Raw genomic sequence first — 8,803 nt, 5'->3', positions numbered from 1 at the left:
TTGATGAAAGTGAAAGTGGAGAGTGAAAAAGTTGGCTTAAAGCTCAACATTCAGAAAATGAAGATCATGGCATCTGGTCCCATCACTTCATGGAAAATAGATGGGGAAACAGTGGAAACAGTGTCAGACTTTATTTTTTTGGGGGGGAGGGGGGGGTCCAAAATCACTGCAGATAGTGATTGCAGCCATGAAATTAAAAGACATTTACACACAGTCTTAGCAGAGAGTCCCCGCGGTTTCCTGCTTCAACAGTGCTTGAACGGAACCCGGCTGCTCGTCTCCCCCACCCCACCCCAGCCTGACGCTCAGAGCCAGCCCTCGTCACCACTTGACAGCGCCCTCCGACCGGCCCAAGGTCCCCGCCACCGCTCCAGCGCCGCTCGGCCGTCGCCGCCACCACCACCACTACCGCCCGTTTTCAGCCGCCCACCATGACGACCGCATCCCCCTCGCAGGTGCGCCAGAACTACCACCAGGACTCGGAGGCCGCCATCAACCTCCAGATCAACCTGGAGCTCTACGCCTCCTATGTCTACCTGATCATGTCGTACTATTTTGACCGTGATGATGTGGTTTTGAAGAACTTTGCCAAATACTTTCTTCACCAATCTCATGAGGAGAGGGAACATGCTGAGAGACTGATGAAGCTGCAGAACCAGCGAGGCGGCCGAATCTTCCTTCAGGATATCAAGAAACCAGACCGTGATGACTGGGAGAATGGGCTGACTGCAATGGAATGTGTGCTGTGCTTGGAGAGAAGTGTGAATCAGTCACTACTGGAACTGCACAAACTGGCCACTGAAAAACATGATCCCCATCTGTGTGATTTCATTGACTCATTACCTAAATGAGCAGGTGGAAGCCATCAAAGAATTGGGTGACCACATAACCAACCTGCGCAAGATGGGGGCCCCTGGATCTGGCATGGCAGAGTACCTCTTTGACAAGCACACCCTGGGACACAGTGAGAGCTAAGCCTCAGGCTGGTTTCCCACAGCCACAGGGGTGACTTCCCTGGTCACCAACGCAGTGCATGCATATTTAGGTTACCTTCATCTTTTCTATAAGTTGTAACAAAACATCTACTTAAGTTCTTTCTTTAGTACCATTCCTTCAAATAAAGTAATTTGGTACCCCCCCCCCAAAAAAAATAAAAAATAAATTAAAAAAAAGACATTTACTCCTTGGAAGGAAAGTTATGACCAATGTAGATAGCATATTGAAAAGCAGAGACATTACTTTGCCAAGAAATGTCTGTCTAGTCAAGGCTATGGTTTTCCCAGTGGTCATGTATGGATGTGAGAGTTGGACTGTGAAGAAAGCTGAGCACCGAAGAATTGCTGCTTTTGAACTGTGGTGTTGGAGAAGACTCTTGAGAGTCCCTTGGGCTGCAAGGATATCCAACCAGTCCATTCTAAAGGAGATTAGCCCTGGGTGTTCTTTGGAAGGACTGATGCTAAAGCTGAAACTGCAATACTTTTGCCATCTCATGCAAAGAGTTGACTCATTGGAAGAGACTCTGATGCTGTGAGGGATTGGAGGCAGGTGGAGAAGGGGACGACAAGGATGAGATGGCTGGATGGCATCACTGACTCGATGGACATGAGTTTGGGTGAACTCCGGGAGTTGGTGATGGACAAGGAGGCCTGGCGTGCTGCAATTCATGGGGTTGCAAAGAGTCCGACACGACTGAGCAACTGAACTGAACTGAATCATGTTGATGGGGTTTCCAAGGTGGCTCAGTGGTAAAGAATCTACCTGAAAATGCAGGTGATGCAGGTGCTGTGAGTTTAATCCCTGGGTCAGGAAGATCCCCTGGAGGAAGAAATGGCAGCTGACTCCAATATTCTTGCTGGAATAATCCTAAGGACAAAGGAGCCTGGTAAGCTATAGCCCATGGGGTTGCAAAGAGCTAGATACAACTGAGCACATGAACTAAAATCATGTTTATGATCTATGAGAGGATATAAAATTCTAACCCACTTGCTTTTTGCTTCTAGTGATAAAATTGAGCCAGAAGAAAGAGAGGTATTGATGGGAAAGAAAGGTCAGCTACCTAGGAATGTCTCTTCTGTTTATTTGCATTCTTATTCAAAACCCACACAGTGTCTCTGCAAATTCTTGCATCAGAGAATTATAAACTACACACCTCCTGTGATCAATTACTGTGCTTCCTTACCACAGATGGAGACTGATTTTTCCCTAGGGAAACAAGGTCCGTCTTAAACTATTCCAGTGAAAGTGGACAGACTTCAGAGCCACTGAACAACAGAAAGCCACTGAACACATATTATAGTACCTACGTTTCACAAGCAATCACTTTCCCAAACTCATCTCTGGCTTCTGTGATTGTTATTGTTTTGTTCAGGATTGTTAGTCTTTTTATGAATTTAGGTCCACCTTTTCTGTCATGGTTGTTCTATCCCTTGATCTCCAGAAACCTCTCACTTGCCTGGACTTTTTTAGACACATTTTCCACCCAGCCCTTGCATTTTACTCTTGGACCTTCATTAATATAATTGGCATTACTTTGTGGACAGAGGAATAGAGAAAAGTGATCTCTATAAACAAAAGAAGAGTAGAACAAAATCACAAAGGATGTTCTCTGTGTCTCCACAGCATCCTCCACTCTGTGTCTATAATCACCCTGCGTCTACAGCACTCTGTGTCTATAATCACTCTCAAAAGGACCTGCAGAAATCCAGCTGTTACAGTCAAAGGAGACCCTAGTATTCTCTTTTAACTCAAGTTCATTCATTTTGAGTTCCTATCCTAACAGAATGACACTTTCGTGGTAATTTACTTGCCTAAATTGAATGTGCCTTCACTTATGGCACAAAATCAATGTCTCACAAGGTCTTTGTCTCATTTTTCACTTTAGCAAAACAGGAGGTTGTATTTAGCGGCTTCCAGGAGCTATCAGAAAACATGCAATCAATCAGGATGCTGCATCTTGGAGGAGAAATGTGGGGGACTTTCACTCAATGCATGGCCCAAGGTTCTTTGTTTTTTAATTTATTTATCTTTTATTGAAGGATAATTGCTTTACAAAGTTTTGCGGTTTTCTTTCATACCTCAACATGAATTAGCCATAGGTATGCATATATCTTCTCCATTTTGAAAGTCCCTCCCATTTTCCTTCCCATCTCACCCCTCTAGGTTGATACAGAACCTGTCTGAATTTTCTGAGCCATACAGCAAATTCCCGATGGCTATCTATTTTACATATGGTAATGTAAGTTTCCATGTTACTCTTTCCATACACCTCACTCTCTCCTCCCCTCTCCCCACATCCATAAGTCTATTCTCTATGTCTCTTACTCCACTGTTGCCCTGCAAATAAATTCTTCAGTACCATTTTTCTAGATTCCATATACATGCACTAGAATATGATATTTATCCTTCTCTTTCTCTTACTTCATGCTGTATAATAGTTTCTAGGTTCATCCACCTCATTAGAACTGACTCAAATGTGTTCCTTTTTATGGCTGAGTAATATTCCATTGTGAATATGTATCACAACTTCTTTATCCACTCATCTGTCAATGGACATCTAGGTTGCTTCAATGTTCTATCTATGGCAAATAGTGCTGCAATGAGCAAAGAAATAGATGAAAACAATAGAATAGGAAAGACTAGAGATCTCTTCAAGAAAATAAGAGATACCAAGGGAACATTTGATGCAAAGATGGGCTCAGTAAAGGACAGAAATGGTATGGACCTAATAGAAGCAGAAGATATTAAGAAGAGGTGGCAAGTATACACAGAAGAACTGTACAAAAATGATCTCCACAACCCAGAAAATCACAGTGTTATGATCACTCACCTAGAGCCAGACATCCTGGAATGTGAAGTCAAGTGGGCCTTAGAAAGCATCACTATGAACACAGCTAGTGGAGGTGATGGAATTCCAGTTGAGCTATTTCAAATCCTGAAAGATGATGCTGTGAAAGTGCTACACTCAATATGCCAACAAATTTGGAAAATTCAGCAGTAGCCACAGGACTGGAAAAGGTCAGTTTTTGTTCCAATCCCAAAGAAAAGCAATGCCAAAGAATGCTAAAACTACTGCACAATTGCACTCATCTCACATGCTAGTAAAGTAATACTCAAAATTCTCCAAGCCAGGGTTCAGCAGTACATGAACCATGAATTTCCAGATGTTTAAGCTGGTTTTAGAAAAGGCAGAGGAACTAGAGATCAAATTACTATCTTCTGGATCATCAAAAAAGCAGTAGAGTTCCACAAAAACATCCATTTCTGCTTTATTGACTAGGCCAAAGCATTCCACAATAAAGTATGGAAAATTCTGAAAGAGATGGAAATACCAGACTATCTGACCTGCCTCTTGAGAAAATTGTATGCAGGTGAGGAAGCAACAGTTAGACCTGGACATGGAACAACAGACTGGTTCCAAATAGGAAAAGGAGTACATCAAGGCTGTATATTGTCACCGTGCTTATTTAACTTATATTCAGAGTACACCATGAAAAATGTGGAGCTGGAAGAAGCACAAGCTGGAATCAAGATTGCTGGGAGAAATATCAATAACCTCAGATATACAGATGACACCATCCTTAAGGCTCCTAAAGAGCCTTTTGATGAAAGTGAAAGAGGAGAGTGAAAAAGTTGGCTTAAAGTTCAACATTCAGAAAACTAAGATCATGGCATCTGGTCCCATCACTTCATGGGAAATAGATGGGGAAGCGGTGGCTGACTTTATTTTTTCGGGTTCCAAAATTACTGCAGATGGTGATTGCAGCCATAAAATTAAAATACATTTACTCCTTGAAAAGAAAGTTATGAGCAACCTAGACAGCATATTAGAAAGCAGAGACATTCCTTTGCCAACAAAGTTCAAGGCTATGATTTTTCCAGTAGTCATGTATGGATGTGAGAGTTGGACTATAAAGAAAGTTGAGTGCTGAAGAATTGATGCTTTTGAACTGTGGTGTTGGAGAAGACTCTTGAGAGTCCCTTGGACTGCAAGGAGATCCAACCAGTAAAGGAGATCAGTCCTGGGTGTTCATTGGAAGAACTGATGCTAAAGCTGAAACTCCAATACTTTGGCCACCTGATGCGAAGAGCTGACTCATTTGAAAATACTCTGATGCTGGGAAAGATTGAGGGCAGGAGGAAAAGGGGACAACAGAGGATGAGACGGTAGGATGGCATCACTTACTCAATGGACATGAGTCTGGGGAGACTTCTGGACTTGGTGATGGACAGGGAGGCCTGGCATGCTGCGGTTCATGGTGTTACAAAGAGTCAGACACTTCTGAGCAACTGAACTGAACTGAACTGAAAAATGTGAAACATGGGTCTCTTTCAATTTTGGTTTCCTCAAGATATATGCCTAGCAGTAGGATTGCTGAGTCATATGTTGGTTTTATTCCTAGTTTTTTAAGGAATCTCCATACCATCTTCCATAGTGGCTGTATCAATTTATATTCTGACCATCAGTGCAAGAGTGTTTCCTTTTATCCACACCCTCTCCAGCATTTATTCTTTGTACTTTTTGATGAGGATAATTCTGACCAGTGTGAGGTGATATCTCATTGTAGTTTTGATATGCATTTCTCTAATAATGAGCAATGCTGAGCATCTTTTCATGTGTTTGTTAGTCATCTGTATGTCTTCTTTGGAGACATGTCTATTTATGTCATTTTCCCACTTTTTAATTGAGTTCTTTGTTTTTCTAGTATTGAGTTCTATGAGTTACGTGTGTATTTTGGAAGTTAATCCTTTGTCAGTTGTTTCATTTGTGGTTATTTTCTCCCATTCTGAGTGTTGACTTTTCAACTTGATTATAGTTTCCTTTACTGTGCAAAAGTTTTTAAGTTTAATCAGGTCACACTTGTTTACTTTTGTTTTTATTTCTATTACTCTAGGAGATGGGTCAGAGAGGATTTTGCTTTGATTTGTCATCTAGTGTTCTGCCTATGTTTTCCTCTAAGAGTTTTATAGTTTCTGGCCTTACATTTAGATGTTTAATCCATTTTGAGTTTATCTTTGTGTATGGCATTAGGAAGTGTTCTAATTTCATTCTTTTACATGTAACTGTCCAGTTTTCCCAGCACCATTTACTGAAAAGGCTGTCTTTTCCCCCATGATATAGTTTAGCCTCCTTTGTCAAACGAAGGCACACATAGGTGCATGGGTTTGTTTCTGGGCTTTCTATCTTGTTCCATTGGTCTATATTTCTGTTTTTGTGTCTTGATGACTGTAGCTTTGTAGTATAATCTGAAGTCAGGAGGGTTTATTCCTCCAGCTCCAATCTTCTTTCTCAAGACTGCTTTGGCTAATCAGGGTCTTTTGTGTTTCCAATTGCACTCATGTCACACGCTAGTAAAGTAATGCTCAAAATTCTCCAAGCCAGGCTTCAGCAATATGTGAACCGTGAACTTCCTGATGTTCAAGCTGGTTTTAGAAAAGGCAGAGGAACCAGAGATCAAATTGCCAACATCCGCTGGGTCATGGAAAAAGCAAGAGAGTTCCAGAAAAACATCTATTTCTGCTTTATTGACTTTGCCAAAGCCTTTGACTGTGTGGATGACAATAAACTGTGGAAAACTCTGAAAGAGATGGGAATACCAGACCACCTGATCTGCCTCTTGAGAAATTTGTATGCAGGTCAGGAAGCAATAGTTAGAACTGGACATGGAACAACAGACTGGTTCCAAATAGGAAAAGGAGTTCATCAAGGCTGTATACTGTCACCCTGCTTATTTAACTTATATGCAGAGTGCCGGGAGCCGGCATATTGCATATTGAGTGCATATTGCATATTGCATATTGAGTGCAGCACTTTCCACAGCATCATCTTTCAGGATCTGGAATAGCTCAACTGGAATTCTATCACTGCCGGGAGCCAGCGTAAGGAACTCCGCCCATGACAAAGGTCGTGAGGAAGGAGGCTCGGCATACGCAAAGGTGGGATCGAGCCTCAGGAGTCCCCCATCTACCCCCAAAACCAGAGTCTGCCTACTTTCTGCTTTGTGCTTTCACCTACACCTCTGACTTTATGGGGGGCTGTCCCCCACTACCTCTCTCTCAAAAAAGAGTTAGCTTACAGCTCCAGTTAATAATTCCTGGGTGTGACAGTGTTTCAACCTACAAACTCCTTTGGAAATCCTCTAGCCTGCCTGAATAGGTTTTTCCGGCCACATGTGATTGTTCAGAGCCTCCCAACTGTGAGAGGCAGGAGATGTTCTAAACTGTCTAACACAGATTCTTTTGAGTAGTTAAAAGATTGATTAGAAATTGTATTGGTGAAGGGATTTTCACTTCTTGGGCCAATGTTTGCTGCTAAGTTTCCATATCCCTTATCTGCTGTGTCCCTGGCAGTGTATTGATTAATATAATTGGTGTAACTAGTAGCTTTAATGTTTGTAACCTGGGACCCTTGAGTTAATTCTTTTTCTTGTTATAGCCCTGTTGCTCTGTAGGAATGCAACTTTATCTAATGCTTTTTGGAGGCTGGCGCCTGACTTTAGAATAATCACCTTTAGAGAAAAAGGCCTCCGGGCCAGAAGATGATGCAAATCACCTAAACTTTTGCATATGATAAGTTTGCAGGAAGAAAGCCTGGCTTGCTGCATGACTCTACCCCTTCCCCCATTATCCTCTATGCATAACTTAAGGTATAAAAACTACTTTGGAAAATAAAGTGCGGGCCTTGTTCACCGAAACTTGGTCTCCCCGTGTCATTCTTTCTCTTACCTTCTGGCTGAATTATTCAGCCTCTCTTCTCCACTGAATTTCCTCATTGAGCTATCCTTATTTCAGCCTCGTTTCTCCACTGAATTTCCTCACTGAGCTATCCTTATTCCATTACTCTTTATATCCTTAATTAAAGTTTAATTAAGCAGTTGTTTCCTGATCCTCGGCGACGCCGTCCCCGCTTCGAATTCCCTGGATCCACAGGGGCTGGACCCCGGCAGCAGAGTACATCATGAGAAACGCTGGACTGGAAGAAACACAAGGTGGAATCAAGATAGCCTGGAGAAATATCAATAACCTCAGATATGCAGATGACACCACCCTTATGGCAGAAAGTGAAGAGGAACTCAAAAGCCTCTTGATGAAAGTGAAAGTTGAGAGTGAAAAAGTTGGCTTAAAGCTCAACATTCAGAAAATGAAGATCATGGCATCTGGCCCCATCACTTCATGGGAAATAGATGGGGAAACAGTGGAAGCAGTGTCAGACTTTATTTTTCTGGGCTCCAAAATCACTGCAGATGGTGACTGCAGCCATGAATTTAAAAGATGCTTACTCCTTGGAAGGAAAGTTGTGACCAACCTAGATAGCATATTGAAAAGCAGAGACATTACTTTGCTAAGAAATGTCCGTCTAGTCAAGACTATGGTTTTTCCTGTGGTCATGTATGGATGTGAGAGTTGGACTGTGAAGAAGGCTGAGCATCGAAGAATTGATGCTTTTGAACTGTGGTGTTGGAGAAGACTCTTGAGAGTCCCTTGGACTGCAAGGAGATCCAACCAGTCCATTCTGAAGGAGATCAGCCCTGGGATTTCTTTGGAAGGAATGATGCTAAACCTGAAAGTCCAGTACTTTGGCCACCTGATGCGAAGAGTTGACTCATTGGAAAAGACTCTGATGCTGGGAGGGATTGGGGTCAAGAGGAGAAGGGGACGACAGAGGATGAGATGGCTGGATGGCATCACTGACTCGATGGGCATGAGTCTGAGTGAACTCCGGGAGTTGGTGATGGACAGGGAGGCCTGACGTGCTGAGATTCATGTGGTCGCCAAGAGTCGGACACGACTGAGCAACTGATCTGAT

At 42.6% G+C, this 8,803-nt stretch overlaps 1 pseudogene; it reads left to right on the top strand.

The window, feature by feature from the left end:
* Nucleotides 1–234: 234 nt before the first annotated feature.
* LOC513842 (ferritin heavy chain 1 pseudogene) lies at nucleotides 235–1,136 on the top strand (annotated as a pseudogene).
* The last annotated feature ends 7,667 nt before the right edge of the window (nucleotides 1,137–8,803 follow it).

The sequence above is a fragment of the Bos taurus genome, chromosome 6, assembly GCF_002263795.3.
Source record: "Bos taurus isolate L1 Dominette 01449 registration number 42190680 breed Hereford chromosome 6, ARS-UCD2.0, whole genome shotgun sequence".
In the NCBI taxonomy this organism is placed as follows: domain Eukaryota; kingdom Metazoa; phylum Chordata; class Mammalia; order Artiodactyla; family Bovidae; genus Bos; species Bos taurus.
This window is presented reverse-complemented; position numbering and strand designations above follow the sequence as displayed.